We start from the raw sequence: 16,814 nt of genomic DNA on the forward strand, positions 1-16,814 counted from the left end.
TTGTCTCCACTGTGTGACGTTGGAGTCGTCTCCATCGCTGTGACCTAGCAGTTGCCTTCTCTGCTGTTACCTAGCAGTTGTCTCCACTGCTGTGACCTAGCAGTTGTCACCTCTGCTGTGACCAAGCAGTTGTCTCCTCTACTGTGACCTAACAGTTGTCTCCAGTCCTGTGACCTAGCAGTTGTCTCCTCTGCTGTGACCTAGCCGTTGTCTCCAACACTGACCTGAAAGTTGTCTCCTCTGCTGTGACCTAGCAGTTGTCTCCATCGCTGTGGCCTAGTAGTTGCCTCCAACGCTGTGACCTTGCAGTTTCCTCCACTGCTGTGACCTTATAGTTGTCTCCACTGTGTGACCTAGCACTTGTTTCAAATTCTGTGATCTAGCAGTTTTCTCTGCACTGCTGTGACCTAGCAGTTATCTCTCCACTGCTGTGACAAAGGAGTTGTCTCTACTGCTGTGACGATGCATTTTTCTCCACCTCTATGTCCAAGTTGTTGTCTCCACTGTGTGACCCTGCAGTTGTCTCCATTGCTGTGACCTTGCAGTTGTCTCCATTGCTGTGACCTTGCAGTTGCCTCCATTGCTGTGTCCGAGCAGTTGTCTCCATTGCTGTGACCTACCAGTAGTCTCCACTGCGATAACCTAGCAGTTGTCTCCACTGTTGTGATAAAGCAATTGTCTGCACTGCTGTGACCTAGCAGTTGTCTATATTTCTGTGTCCTAGCAGTTGTTTCCACTGCTGTGACCTAGCAGTTGTCTCTATTCCTGGGACCTAGCAGTTGTCTCCACTGCTGTGTCCTAGCAGTTGTCTCCACTGTGTGATCTATCAGTTGCTTCCACTGCTGTGCCATAGCAGTTGTCTCCATTGCTGTAATCTAACAGTTGTCTCTATTGCTGTGACCTGACAGTTGTCTCGAGTGTTGTTACACTCCAAGGGTTGTAGCCACTCAGTTTCTTTCTGGTTAGAGCATAACTTTGGACAGAGAGGTTGGGGTAATAATAGTAATCCTCCGTAAATCTAATTTTAATGTAGTATATTTGATACAACAAAAAGCCAAAAATAATATTATACGAATTATCGTATATAAGTTAAGGATGTTTGTTTGTTCTATATAGTCCAAAATATATAAGGCTTTTATAACACATGATTAGGAGGAGATCCTAGATATAACATATGTACAGAGATTACTTTAGTGGCTAACATTGTCTGCATCGCTATTGGGCCGTGCAGACCTCCTGCGCAAACGCTCTTCAGTTCCCTGACAGCAGTAGTGTGAGGTGGTGCTTGTCGCGCCTCTGTCGTCAGACCAGGAGAACTACTATTAGTCAACATGGCGTGCAGTTACAGACGCAGGATTAACACTGTCGGTGTTGAACTTCTCAGTGGGGCAATAACGCCAGCCTCAGCCCAGGTATTACTACCTAAAATAATCAGAGACACGTATGGCATTCAGGATGGAGAGTTGTACGGCGTAGCATTGAACGGAGCACGTAGATTTTTTGTGAAACTGCTCTCAGCAACGGTTTACGAGTCGTTGGTCAACCGTTTTCAGGACGTAAGTCTTGATGCAACACCAGCTGTGCGTGTGAGGATGATCGATGTATCCAGACATTATACATGGATTAAATTGCGTAATGTCCCCTTTGAGGCGGATGAGGCAGATATCAGAAACGTATTTGAGGAATACGGAACTGTTCATTTGGCCCAGCATGGTAAGTGGGTGTCGGGTGCCTACACAGGTATGCCGGAGGGCACTTTTAACCTAAAAATGTCATTGCGACACCCCATACCGTCTTACGTGTACCTAAAGGAATTCAGGACACAGGTCATGGTGTCATACGCGGGGCAAAGGCGTACCTGCCGACTATGTGGGGAATATGATCACATAGCGGCGGAGTGTGGGAAGCGGCAACGAGCTCCTGGCCCAGAGGCGGAGACATCCGCTTCTACACCAGGGGAAGCAGGTGTTGATCAACGACGTGAAGGAGGGCGTGGTCGTCTATGGAGCGAGATAGTGGATGAGGCGTATAAGGCTGGGGGAGAGGGTGAGGCCCTTGACCAGTTACCTGGTCCAGACACACTTCCAGTGGATCGAGTTGAGCAAAAAGTACAGGAGGAAGTGTTGGAAATTGAGGAGGAATTAGCCGAGGTTTTGAAGTCCTTGTCACCGCCTGAGGAGGTGGCTGCTCCTGGCAGGGTAGTAGAAGATGAGGTGAAGGCTGTGGGGCATCAACAACAGAACTATTCGGACGAAGGGAGTGACAGCGTGACTGAGGTGTCACCGAGATCTTTGTCACTGTGTACAGTGGAGGTAGAGGTACATTGTGAGGCATCCCCAGACCAAGCCATGGAGGATGCGCCTGTCACAAGAAAGAGAGCCGCTGCATCGGATTCAGATGATGTCCTAACGCCGGCGCAGAGGACTGGGAAGCAAATATGGGCAGAAGGTGAAGGTAGTGGTGGCCATGACAGGAGGCACCGAAAGAAGGGGGGGGGGGAGAGAGGGAAGTGTGCAGGTGACAAGTGGTCCCACACGTTCTGGTGGCCATCGGAAGAGTGAAGAGAGGAGGCAGGGGTGGAAACTCTAATAGGCCTCCGGTGTATGACAGTAAACGTTAATGGTTTGTGTAATAGTGTAAAGAGAGAATGGTTTCGAGAGTTTCTGAATAAATTTAGAGTGGATGTTGTGTTCCTACAGGAGCACAATTTTAAGGAGGGTAGGGTGTTGGAGATGGAGGGGTTTCAGGTGGTAACCCTGCCATCTGCCCGTTTAAAAGGGGGGGTGGGTATCTTAATTAGGGAGGCGAGCCCGTTTGTTTTGCAGAGAAGTGAGGGGGGGGGAGGGGGAAGGGTGTTGCGCGTAGATGGTTTGTGGATGGGAAAACGTGTGGCTTTTATTAGTGTATATGCGCCTGCAGAGAATAATGTACAGGTGAAGCAGGAGTTTGTGTGCGAGGACCTTGTGTTTTTTTTCCGTGCATTACCGGAGGTGGCAATAGTAGGAGGTGATTGGAACTGCGTCATTAGGAGGGCTGATGTGGAACCAAAAGGGGCAGGTTATGTGTCGGTGGCCCTACGAGATTTATTGAGGGATATTAGGTTAAGAGACGCATTCGAGGGGGGGGCGTGGGAGACAGAGCATACATTTGTTAGGAGAGGGTATGCAGCGAGGTTAGATAGAGTGTATCTTTCTCACGGGGTTGTAGTGAGAGCTTTCAAAACTGTTGAAGTTGCATGGTCAGATCATAGAGCAGTGTTGGTGGAGGTTGGGTGGGAGGCGCTTGCAGAAATATACAGGAGTTACTGGAAATTAAATATAAGTGCATTGAGTGATGAGGAGGGGTTAGAGGGATTTTCTGTCCTATGGAAGGAGCTTAGTGAGGAGGCACAGGGAGTGGAAGATGTCGTACAATGGTGGGATTGTGTTGCCAAGGAAAGGATTAGGAAATATTATGTGGGGGTGGGCAAACGTATAAATGATTTTAAATATGGGCTTTCAAATTATCTGGAGGACAGGTTAAGGGGCTGTTATGAGAAGGGGGCTGTGGGGGGCAACTATCCTATGGATGAAATTGTCGAGGTCAAGGGGAGACTGAGGGAGTTACAAAATGAGAGGTTTCAAGCGGTAAGGGTGCAGGCAGGGGTAGAGGAGGTGCTTTGGGGTGACAAACCATCGGCGTGTGTGTTGCGACGTCAAAAACAAAGACAGCAGGTTACAGCTATTCCGAGGTTAGAGGTACACGAGATGGCGGGGGGTTATAGAATGGGTCAGGAGATACTAACTACAAAAGGAATGTGTGTGTATGCGGATAAATGGTATGAAGGGTATTGGACAAGTGGGAAGGTGGGAAATGTGGATTTAGAGAAGGTGTGTGAGTATGTGACGTGTAATTTAGGGAATAGTGATAGAAAGGCTTTAGGGGGGGTAATAACAGAGGAGGAAATAGAGTTGGCTTTAAGGGGAATGAGGAAAGGCAAAGCACCGGGAATAGACGGTCTCCCGGCTGAATTTTATCTCCAACATTGGGAGGTGATAAGGGGTTTCATGGGTAGGTTATTTAATCAGATGAAGGAGAAGGGTGTGATGGGGGACAAGCAAGCAACAGCAGTTGTAGTGTTGGTCCCGAAGGGTAAGGGGCAGCACACCCTCAAGGAGTACCGTGCCATATCCCTGTTATGTGCTGATTATAAGTTGTTCGCTAAAGTCTTGGGTAATAGGTTCAAATGTGTGGTAGGGAGAGTGGTTTCGAAAACGCAGTATGGTTTGCCTGGAAGGTCGATGATTGAGGGTCATGGAATACTGAGAAGTTTTGTGGAGTCAAAAGGGGGGGGAGGGAGGGCGGCGTTGTTGGCTTTAGACTGGCAGGGGGCCTATGACAGGGTGGAACGAGGAGCATTGGGAGCTATACTTAGGAGGCAGGGTTATGGGGATGAAATAGTTAATTGGGTAACCACGTTGTACAATGGTGCCAAGATGAGGGTACAGATTAATGGATGCTTGGGGGAGGGGATTGTAATGGGTAGGGGACTTAGGCAGGGGTGTCCCATGTCACAAATGTTGTTTGCGTGCATTCAGGACCCCTTCTATAGAATGGTTGAACGTTGTGTATGTGACACGAGTGGAGGTGGGGGGGGTGGGGTAGGGAAAGTGTGGCCGGGAATAATAGGATACGTAGACGATACAACAGTCCTGGTTCGGGAGGGGATGACGTTGGGTGTTTTGGATGCTGTTGTGCAACAGTTCGGAAATGCAACAGGGATGCAGGTAAATAGAGAGAAGTCAATGATCATGGGGTTGGGTGATTGGGTGGAGGGGGGGGGGAGATGTAACGTTGTGAGAAAACAAACGGTGTCTTTAAAAATTTGTGGTATCACCTATAAGGGTGATTTGGAAGCTGCTCGGGAGGAAAACTCGAATAGATTAATGGAAAGGATTCAGGGGCGTCTGGGTGCATTGCGACCTCATCATCTGACTCTCGTGCAACGAGTGATTGTTATAAACGTATTATTGTATAGTAAGGTTTGGCACGTAGCAGCCGTGTTCCCATTAACAGGGACGGCGATTGTGGGAATTCTGAGACGAGTGTTTAACTTTTTGTGGGGTTCAAGGTGCGATTGGCTGAGGAGAGAGGTTGTAATGTTACCTGTGCGCCAGGGTGGGTTGGGGTTGATGGATCTGAGGAGGAGGATTAAATGTGTGTTTCTTAAATGGGAGGTTTTGCGCGAAGGTGTGAGTGGAGGGCAGCTGGGAAAAGTACATGATAGGTTGGGTAAGTTGTATGGTGGTGTGGAGTTGAGGGAATGTGAAACTATTTTGAGGGCTTTGATGTTGGTTAGAGAACCCAGGAAAATTCGAGTAGGGGTTTTGTGTAAGCTGCTTGCAGACAGGATTGTTGTACCAGTTGAGGGATTGTTCCCCATGTACGCATGGACGAGTATTTGGTATAGGTTTAGCAGGTTGAAGTTAAAGCCTAGGGTAAGGGAGGTAATGTATCGTTTTTTGCATGGCATACTACCGTCGGGGGAGGTTTTAAGAACCAGAGGGGTAATTGTGGGCGGAAGGTGTGGAATCTGTGGGGAGGATGAGACGGCGTTCCATGCTGTATACTTTTGTGGGGAACTGGAGGGTGTTAGGTATTGGTTAAGTAGGGTAGTACAGGGGGTGGGGGGCAGAGGGGTGTCGGTTCTGCGTGCACTAAGCCTAGATGTGGGAGGGTTCGATGAGAGTGTTATACGAGCTTTGGATTATATAATAGTGGATTATATATATATATCGTGGGTGATGAGGGGGAGGGGGAATTGTGAGGTGCGGAGGCGGGTACTAGCGGTAACGGTTTATCGTACGATGTGTCGTAATAGAGAACTGTATGGGAGGAGGTGGGAGAAGGATTTTTCGGAAGGGTATAGAATGTTAACGTTAGGTTTTCTCATCAATCTACGACTTGGGCTGAGTGAGTAAGGGGGGGGGGGGGGTGGGGATTACATACGGGAAGGGGGTTTTCAGGGGGACACAGCGGGGTCGCCTCCTGGGGAGGGGTGTGAGTGTAGGTGTATGTGGGTATATGAAGGTGTAGATGAGTGGCATACATGTATGTAGCATGCAAGTGGGCACAGAAACCAAAGATGATATCAAGTAATTACGTAGTACCTGAATGGAAAATTCTGTGTTTGATGTGTCAGGGTCGTCATGACCTTCTTCATGAATTAAGTGTGAATGGTGTCAAGATTATAGTTTTAAGACCGTGAAGAGCTTTAGGGCTTATGTAGAGTGTGCGTTTATAGCCTTTATTGGGCATAAATCATGTGCGATAATTGTATCGCAATGAGAGGTTATTAAATTATGTTTGTGTTTAGTGTTGTGGGTTTTTAGCGAGTGTACTGTCTTTATTTTAGCATTATATAATGTGCTCATCCAGTTGCTGCTAGATGGAACGATAATGACTTCCATAAATTTGTAATGCCTCGTTAAAAGTTTGTAATGGGACAGTATGGTTTAGTCTCTTACTTTATATAATGTGCTCAGCCGGTGGAAGAGGCTGTATTAATATTTAGTAATATTTGTTAATATTTATTTAGTATAAGTGTGAGGCTTAGGATTTGATTTTTGATTTAGGATTTGATTTTGATTTTGATTTTGATTTTGATTTGATTTGATTTGATTTGTTTTGATTTGATTTTGATTTTTTTCAATGCTTAAAAAGAGATTGTAGTGAGGCACGTATGTATGTGCTTAGGTACTTCTTATTGTATAGGGGTTAATTTTGGGAAGAGTATGTGATTGTTTTTAACTGAGATTGGGATGTAAGGTTATTACTCTGTTTATCTCCTGTGAAGGTTGTGAACCTTTGTCATATGTCCGTCATAGTATGTTAACTATACAAATCTGAAAGTTGTATATAGTTTATATTTTATATAGTTTATATAGTTATAGTTTATTTTGTTTATCATAGTATGTTATATGGAAAAGTTTGTGTGTATATGGGTAACCTCTTTTATGTCAATTACAATGTGTTGTTAATAATTGGCTAGTGTATGTTGTGTAGGATTGAGGATCCTACTGTATCCATTTTATATCTTAATTTAATATCAAGCTGTAAAGTTTTTAAATAAAATATAAAAAAAAAAATTAGCTATTAAACGAAATAACCGCAATGTAATATTAAAGAAAGGTTAACCATAGGGGCATGACACCCCGGCCCACAAGCAAATATCTCGGCGTTGAAGATGCTGATGGTGTGGAAGAAACCATCCAGCTGGTGTAAGATGACTGAAGGGGATGGAGGTACATCTCTCCAAGCTCAGTCATCCACTTGCTAGAACTGGACCAGAAACACTGCTACACTGCAAAGAATTTCCGTAGTTAGGCAATATATTAGGAGCGAGAGAGAGCATCGGCTAAAACGTTGCTCGAACCCTTTATGTGAAATATGGAGATCCGGTAAGGTTGGATCCTTAAAGCCCAGCGTAATATTCTAACATTTTTTTATTTCATAGAATTTATGAAAGTTAGTGGATTATGGTCTGAGTAAATATTTATCACATGAGGAGTATTATAACCGAGGTATATGTCAGAGTGTTCCAAGGACAAGACTAAAGCCAGGGCTTCTTTTTCTATGGTTGAATGAGATTTTGATATTCTTTCAATTTATAGGAAAAATAACATATTGGATGTAGAATATTACCGTTTTGGAAAGATTGCAATAAGACAGCACCTATTGCAGCATCGCTGGCGTCAACATGGAGGGTGAAAGGAATTTTGAAATTGGGTGCACGCAATATTGGGGCTGAGGAAAGGAAACGTTTTAAACGTTTAAAAGCTTGCTCACAATTTTCGTCCCAATTAAATTTATATTTAGGACTGGTCAATCTTGTAAGGGGAGAGGCAACTTGAGCAAAGTTTGGACAAAAACGCCTGTAATAAGTAGCCATTCCCTAAAATCGTTGGAGGGCTTTCCTGTCCTGAGGCGTTGGAAAATTTAAAATAGCTTGGACCTTTAATTGGTCGGGGGCTACTAGTCCCTTCCCTATTTTAAAACCGAGATATTTAATCTGGGCTTTACCAAAGTCATATTTTTGTAAATTTACAGTGAAATTGTATTTCTGCAACGCTTTCAGTAGTTGCTCTTATCTTTCTAAATGAGATTGCCAGTCATCACTAAAAACCACCAGGTCTTCCAAGTATGCCTCTACACCTTCTAAGGGTTGGACTAAAATGTTCATAATTCTCTGGAAAGTGGAGGCGGCGTTACACAAGCCGAAAGGCATAACCTTATACGTAAATAGTCCGTTCTTAACTACGAACCCGGAAATCTCTCGGGCCCTAGGAGTTAACGGTACCTGGTAATACCCTCTCAATAAGTCTAATCTGGTCACAAAGTTGGCACCGGCCACAGCATCTATTAAATCATCAATCCTGGGTAATGGAAAACTATCTGGTTTGGTGACTGAATTTACTTTACGATAATCCGTGCATAGGCGTACGGTACCATCGGGTTTTGGGACCAATAAACATGGAGAGGCACAAGGTGTCCAACTGGGTTCTATCAAATTATATTCCAGTAATGTGTCTATCTCCTGCTGAATTAATTCTTGCTTAGCAGGGGAGACCCGGTAAGGGGATTGCTTTATTGGACTATCTTCTAACAATTCAATATCGTGAAAACCCAAGGTACAAGGAATAGGGATATCTTGGAAGATGGAGTTATATTTAGTGATTAACTCTTTTATTTGAGATTTTTGAGGGGTAGAAAGAACTTCTAGGAAAAGGTCTAGTTGTTTCAAAACTTCTGAATTATGTAGTCGAAATTCTCTTACTTCTCTTACAGTATCATTCCTAATTTCTGTGGATGTAGGTTGAATAGAGGTGATATTAGTAGGGAGAAGGTTAGACTCGTACTTCTTTAAGTTATCTATGTGATACCTCTTAATTTTCTTACGACGTCCTGGTTCACGGACCAGATAATTCACCTCATTTTCTTTGTCTACTATCTCATACGGCCCCAAATATCGAGGTATTAAAGAATGTCCTGGAATTAAGTTTTTAACTAACACTAATTCATTTGGAGAGAATGAACGTGATTTAGCTTTTTGGTCGTACGATTTCTTCATTTTGGCTTGAGCTTCTGTCAGATTCACGGCAGCTAAGCTTTTTAATTTGGAGAGATGTTCTTTCCAAAGCAGAGGACTGGGATGAAGAGGTCCTCTCTTCCCTATCCAACAATCTCGTAATATGGCTAGGGGTCCTCGTACCTGATGTCCAAAAGTCAAGTCAAATGGAGAGTATTTAGTACTTTCCTGTTCAGCTTCACGGAGGGCGAAGAGAAGAAAGGGTAAATCTTCGTCCCATTCACGAGAATATTGCTCACAGTAAGCACGTAAAGCAGATTTAAGGGTTTGGTGGAATCTTTCTAGCACTCCTTGTGACTGGGGATGATATGCTGTAGAGAGGATCTGTCTTACTCCTAATCGAGACATAGCCTCTTTAAAAACCTTCGACGTAAAATTAGAATCTTGGTCAGACTGAATTTCCCGAGGTATGTCTACTTGTGCAAAGAAGCGTATTAAAGCTCTTACTATATTTCTGGAATTAATTTTGGACATTGGGATAGCGTCAGGATACCGCGTTGCCATATCTATGATAGTGAAGATGTACTGGTTACCCCTTTTTGTGCGGGGCAACGGTCCTACACAATCAATAACTAATCTTTCAAAAGGCTCTTCAGGACATTTTATTGGAAGTAAAGGGGCAGACGCGGGGTTGTGCGCCGTTTTGCCTATTATTTGACAAACGTGGCACTTCCGTAGTTTGTCAGCAATATAAGTCCTCATCTGAGGCCAAAAAAAATATTTCCTAATCTTTTTCTCGGTCTTACGGGATCCTAAATGACCTCCCAGTGGATTATCATGTGCTAGTTCAAATACCATATTACGCAAGGACGATGGCACCACTAACAAGTTTCCCTTTGAACTCGAGTCATTATCATTATTTCTCTTCCAAAGAAAACCGTCTTCATCTAAAAGGTAACCTTCCTCTTTATCCTTATTGGTTAAACTTTTATCGTCCTTTAGAGCTAAAAGAAATTCTTATTTTATTACATGTTCTAGCTAGGTCCGCAGGGACTGGTAAAACATTCTTAGTGTCACCTGTGGGTCTGGAGTGAATTGCTTCGCTAAACAGGAAGTTAAAACCTAATTCATCGGATATTTCTAATGACTGTTGAATATCCACATTTTTAGAGTTTTTAGCCATGGCTCGGGTGATCACATTAAGGGGAAATAAATCTAGCCCTGCCTCAGAAGCTTCTAATGCATAATTTATATCACAAGGATTATCTAAAACCAGAGGCTCTTTGGGTATCTCCAATTTATCAATTTCGTTCCCGATTAATAGATCTACGCCGGCAATGGGGAAAGGTTTATCTGAAAGTCCCACATTGATCCAGCCTACATATCCAGGCAGTTCTACATAAATCCTTATTATAGGGACCTTTATTATTGTGCCTCCGTAAGCCTCTAATAATACGTCCAGCCGGGGTTCGTTACTAGTAGGTAACTTTACCAGGTTTGATCTTAACAAAGAGAGATAGCTGCCAGTATCTCTAAAGGTCGTGATGTTTACTAACCTGTCTTTACAGAGTCCGAACTTTCCCTTGGAAAAGTAGGGTTCCATAGCTGCTCGGACCTTCTCTTCTGAAGTACTATCGTGGTTTACCTGGAGTTTACCTGGAGAGAGTTTCGGGGGTCAACGCCCCCGCGGCCCGGTCTGTGACCAGGCCTCCTGGTGGATCAGCCCCTGATCAACCAGGCTGTTGCTGCTGGCTGCACGCAAACCAACGTACGAGCCACAGCCCGGCTGATCAGGAACTGACTTTAGGTGCTTGTCCAGTGCTGTTATGGTTTGAGCTTTTCCTATTAAAGATGAATGTATTAAAGCAGCCCAATATTTAGTAGGCCATTGCATCACCTTCGCCTGATTTTCGAATGCCTCAAAAAATTAATCTAAATTATCCTCAGTAAATTTAGGCATTAAAGAGGCTGCTTTACTAAGGTCGAAAGAAGGGATTGTATACGTATTACTCTATTCTTTTTTTTCTCAGTTCTTCCCGTTCATAAAGCAAAGATTCGCGTTCAAAAATCTCCCTTTTTAGTTTTCTCTGGGCTTCTACAAAGGAGGTTTGAAGCGATAAAATACGTTCTAGACGTTCGAAATTCTCCTTCGATTGAATAGTAGTCAGGAGAGCTAAAGAGATTTGAAGTGGTACGTTTTCATCATCCACTACGACTTTCTCTTGTTCCATTTCTAAAACCTCTGTAAAGGGTTTACCTGGAACTGTTCCCTTAGCCTGATGGAGTTCTGTTCCCCATATAGTCCTTGGAGATGGAATTGGAGTCGTTGTAGCAGCGTCGTCTTTCCGAGTATCGGGAAGTTGATGTCCGTCGTCTCCAGTAGGGGTTGTTGGCGTCGTAGTTCCAGCCTCGGGTGTCTGTAGTAAAGAATTCAAAAAAGAAGGAATATCTGCTTCTCCATTCTCAGTCTCTGGATCCTGCTCATCTGGAAAAAGGACATTCTGACTGTCTGGGCAGTAAAATGCCTGTCGTATTTTATGCCCAAGCTTCGTGCTAATTGCCAACAAGATTGAATCTTCAAATTCTGTAATCTCTCCCTTGTTATATCTTCAAACCTCTCTGCCATTTATATTTTCATTTTAAACTAAATTCAATGTTATGCTCCCGGACACAGGCCCCCACTTTTTACACTCCAAGGGTTGTAGCCACTCAGTTTCTTTCTGGTTAGAGCATAACTTTGGACAGAGAGGTTGGGGTAATAATAGTAATCCTCCGTAAATCTAATTTTAATGTAGTATATTTGATACAACAAAAAGCCAAAAATAATATTATACGAATTATCGTATATAAGTTAAGGATGTTTGTTTGTTCTATATAGTCCAAAATATATAAGGCTTTTATAACACATGATTAGGAGGAGATCCTAGATATAACATATGTACAGAGATTACTTTAGTGGCTAAAGTCTTATTTCCTAATTGGAAGCAGTCAGAATAAAACAGAATATGTCCAGGCCGGATAATCAACCTTGGCCAGTTACCAGAGACGAGTAGGAGTGTTCTCGTTGGCTGCTACTTCTTCACTCCTCGTCCCTCAACCTTGAGTATACAGGTCAGGTGGGTCACGTGACTCACCAACACTCAGTAGAGTAGTTGACCAAAAAAGGGGGTGAAAGGGGGGGAAGGGGGGGGGGGGGGGGGGGGGGAAAGGGGGGAAAGGGGGGAAAGGGGGGAAAGGGGGGAAAGGGGGGAAAGGGGGGGGTAACCACTGAACACCACAGATTAACTATACACCAGTACACCGGGCGGAAGGCATGTTACTATACCTTCAATTAAACTTATCATACATGACAATCAGCACTGCTTCATTGTCCTCATCGCTCCCGGGCCGTGAGGGCGTGCTGCGCAGAAAGCTCCTGCTTGAGTTTGTTATTGCGCAGTTTACCTGACTGAGCTGCCCCTAGGGTTGGTTGGTGGAAACTTTATTTTCTCCAATATGGCGCTGAATAGCAGAAGACGAATCAATACTGTCTGCATTGAGATGATCCGTGGGGCTGTCACGGGAACCAACATGGACTTATTGCTACCAACGATCATACGCGATACCTATGGTATAGCAAATGAGGAGATAAGTGGTGTTTCCCTCAATGGAACGACGAGAATCTTCGTTAAAATGACGTCTGCACGAGTCTACGAGGCGGTGGTCGACAAATATCAGGAGACCACCATACCAGTTAATACAGCAGTGTCGGTGCGACTCCATGATGTATCTCGACACTACACTTGGGTTAAAATCAGGAACGTGCCTTTTAAGGCGACTGATTTTGATATTAACAGTGAACTGAGTACTTATGGGACGGTTCACGTAGCCACAGTGGGGAGATGGGCAACTGGACCGTATGCAGGTATGCTGGAAGGTGCATATACTGTTAAATTGACTCTACGACACCCTTTTCCTTCATATGTTGTGTTGAAGGAATTACGGACTCAAGTCTATGAACGTATGCGGGGCAACGACGTACGTGTCGGCTATGTGGGTCATATGACCACATCGCGGCGCAGTGTGGGAAACGAAGTGGGTACCCGGCGCAACAGCAACGGCAACGGCAGCCGGTGAGCGAGGCAGGCGACGAGCGAGAACAGCCTCTTGCTACGCCGCCTCAGCAACGGTTGTCATGGAGTGAGGAGGTGGAAAAAGCAAAGGAGCTCGAATCGCCAGTTGTAACGCTACAAGGAGAATCTCCGTCTTTGGACATACATCAGGGTTTCGAGGAGAAACTACCTCAGATATGGGTGAAGAAGAGGCGGCGTCTTTGGTAAAGTCATTGGATGTCTTGTTAGACGAATCGGTCATAGATCATGTGGGAGACCCAGGCTTAGTTCTGGGGACGGCTGAGAATGATGGTATGGCAGGAGATGACGGTTTGTCGACGATAGAGACTAATGGACTGAAGGTGCATGCAGTAGAGGTGGAGGTGCATCAGGACGGTGCTTCAGATATCCAAATGCAGGTGGAGGGCGGGACACGAAAGAGGACTGCAGCATCATCGGATTCTGATGATGTGCTCACTCCTGCCCAACGCCCTGGGAAAAAGTCTTGGGTGGAGGTACAGAAGAAAGGGAACGGTGAACCCAAGGATTAAAGGATTGCAAAGGTGATACCCAACAGAGGGGGGAGGGACAAAGGTGTTGCAAAACGAACTGGGGTAAAGTCGATGCCGGGGACAAAAGGAAAACCCATTTGTTGAATTCAAGTGTTTTACTATAAATATTAACGGGTTGAGAGCTGAGAGGAAGCTTAAGATGGAGGGATCTGTGGGAGTAGAGATATAGTAGTGGAAAGATCGTGGGGGAAAGGTGCATCCACTCGCATTTCAACAACTGTCACATATGGAATAGTTAATGGTTGCCAGAGATTATTAGAAAGGGGAAAGAATGAACGGACAACAGGTTAGCAGAGATTATTAAAAAGGAGAAAGAGTGAAGGGACAACAGTTTCGCAGAGATTATTAGCCCCATCCCTTCAAGTGACTAGCTTGCTAGTTCCCTCCTCTCCACCCCAACATTTCCACTGGCCCAAACACAAACACACTACTTACACTGCTATCCTTTTGCCTTTCCTGTCCTCTTCTTTTTCGGCAACTTCGCCTCTGGCGATTTAAAACAAGGCAAGGTATTTTAAACTCGGGTCGATCATTGCCTTGGGCCCTATCCCCCCTCACTCCTCGAGGGTAGGCTACCTTAGGGGCTGACCTTCATAAGTCAGCTGAAATGGAATGTTTAGGAATGACACATAGGAAAGTTCTTTTTCCAGCAAATCTTATGTATCAGCTGTACCTTACTGAACATCATGTCGAACATAAGAGTATGAATTCGCGTCAAGGACAACCCGAAATCCAAGAGGGAAATACTTGCATGCATTTGTACCAACTCTACTGTTGCACCAGTGAATATGTTCCAAACTCACTCTGATGCAGTACTTCTACTCTCCTCTGAAGATGAGCTGCTCCAACTACTGAAGCATGATGTTCCTGAGAAATTAAGTAATCTGGGTATTATCCCCATTCCACCTGACAGTTACCAGGCACAACGTACTGTTTATGTGGCAAGAATCAACAATTTCAAGAGAGAATGCACTGCTGAGGAACTTGTTGATGAAATTAATCAAGACAATTCTGAGTTCAAGGTTCTTAAAGAATATAAATTTACCAAAAGTTGCAGTTCACAGCAAACACTAAATTTAATCCTTGAAACACTGGAAGAAGCCAAAATCATAAGTCAGCATGGTATAAAATGCTCTGGAACCAGGTGTACACCACACCAAATATCCATGGAAAGGTGTGTCAGTGTCACACAACGTTTCAATTGTTATGTGTTTGGTCATAACACAAATAAAAGCAGCAGCCAAAAAACAATTTGCAGTGTTTGTTCTCGTGAACATATTTTCAGGAACTGCACCAACAGATACAACCCCAAATGTGCCCTTTGTAATGGGAAACATCATGCTGTCTCTCCTAACAGCCCTGTTAGGAAATCTGCTATACAGCGAATTCTTGATGCTAAAAAAGAAACAAACACTAAGAGAACCACTCCCCAAGCACCTCCAACAGTGTCCCAGGTTTCGCTCCCTAATCTACCTGGATCTGGTGTGACTCCTACTGCCACCGTTGTCAATTCCAATGATTGGACTTCTGTCCCTCCTGCAGCGCCCCACCATAACCCTAACCCCAATATACACCAAGCACCAGGACCATCATCAATCCCTATGTCTTCCGGGTCCTCAGAGGCAGATGTTATGAGAGGTACAGTTTATGTTTGCAAGGAAATGGCAGGTAGAAATGTTAAACTCTGCTCCTGTTTTAAATAATTTATTAGTAGCTAATGGAGTTAAGCCCTTCATTATCCCACATAATGTGAACTTAATTATAAACCAGTCCCCTCAGTACTCGAAGTATGTGCCCTCCTCCATAACCACACCTGCTCAAAATTCATCACACAACCAACGCCCAGCCGTAATGAAAAACCCAGTTGCAACAACAACTCCGACCAATGCGTCAATACCTGCCCCTGAACTTGTGCCAGACAATGATGCATAATCTACTGCTACTGAAGCTGACCCAAAAGTACAAATAGTTTCCAAAGATACTCCAAGTGGACTTAAACATTTTCACATGGAGATCCCACTGTCTCCTATAGTAAGTGTTGTGAATGTTACTTGAAACTGGGAATGTCACGCCTCAGTTGTTAGATGATGAAACTGAAACATCAGTTAATGTCACCAGCAGTAGTGAGTAAGAGGATACAGTCAGTACACAGACAACCACTCAGAACTACAATCCTTTCCTTGATGAGTCGAGTAGGGAGAGCTCGCACTCAAGTTCCAGCTATAATCTCAGACACCAACTCCCTGTACGCAGCAAAAACACAAACTTTAAGATGTAGATGAATGGGTACCACCGGAAACCTTTTATGTCCAGTTTATGGAGACTTCCTTTATAACTTATCAACTATTACATTTAACCACATAACATCAGCAAATCTACTATGGCAGGACACCACCTTCGTAGCAGCTGAGTTGGCCAGTATCTCCAGGCAGTAATCGACTTGTATCAATCACCTTGCTATCGTCATTTCTAGCCAACGTCCTGAAATTGCAAAAAAGGGCAATTGCAAATAGTATATTCCTTGCCAACTCAGAGTCATGCAGTTATACATCTGGTATAACTGAAACTGATGGGTAAGTGTTATACCTCTGTCAACGAAAATGATTTCATTAATGACATTACACACACATGCATATATTTAAAATGCACCAAAGTGTATGGGCCACTTTTCTTCATTATCCCTCTAACTTTCCCCACCTTCTTCCTGCCCCAACTTACCAAAGCTCTGGTCATACAAGTCAAGTTGGTATTAGTTCTTGAACCTAACAGTCTAATAACTGCTACAATATATTGTAGTTGATAGTTCTTAAACCTAACATGCTAAGAACTGAAATTATGGCTAACTAGCAAACAAATGCTGTTATTGAAGTTAATAAGTCTTGAGCTTATTAATCTAACAACTGCTAAAATTAATAACTAATAACTATTTTGGTATTAGCAACGAAAATATTTATAACTGACATATTTATATATATTATAATTATTTTATTGATAAAATATTTAAATTTCATTTTAAATGATTAATTAAAGTCAATATACTGTATATGGAGCATTGCAAACCAAACCAACAATGAAAAGTTTAAT

The sequence above is a fragment of the Cherax quadricarinatus genome, chromosome 7 (genome assembly GCF_038502225.1).
Source record: "Cherax quadricarinatus isolate ZL_2023a chromosome 7, ASM3850222v1, whole genome shotgun sequence".
NCBI lineage: Eukaryota > Metazoa > Arthropoda > Malacostraca > Decapoda > Parastacidae > Cherax > Cherax quadricarinatus.